The sequence below is a fragment of the Arachis duranensis genome, chromosome 3, assembly GCF_000817695.3.
Source record: "Arachis duranensis cultivar V14167 chromosome 3, aradu.V14167.gnm2.J7QH, whole genome shotgun sequence".
Lineage (NCBI taxonomy): Eukaryota > Viridiplantae > Streptophyta > Magnoliopsida > Fabales > Fabaceae > Arachis > Arachis duranensis.
This window is the reverse complement of record NC_029774.3, coordinates 131169149-131169418: the sequence shown is the minus strand read 5'-3', so window position 1 is coordinate 131169418 and position 270 is coordinate 131169149.

Genomic DNA, 270 nt, shown 5'->3' with positions numbered 1-270 from the left:
CTACCGCTACTACCCAGGCGTCACAATCTCTGACTTGGAGCAAGTGGGACGAACCACAACCCTTGCTACTGCCCAGGTATTTCAAGCATTAACTATAGTGGAAGTGCAATTCACAATTATCAATAATTCAGCATAAACATGCATGAATCCTCATCCATGGATCAACATCCATTTCAGCCATCCGGCTCACGGTTAAATCCATAACCAGCCAATATTCATAGCATACACAGCTATTCCGGCTCACGGTTCAATCCAGAACCAGCCAATATT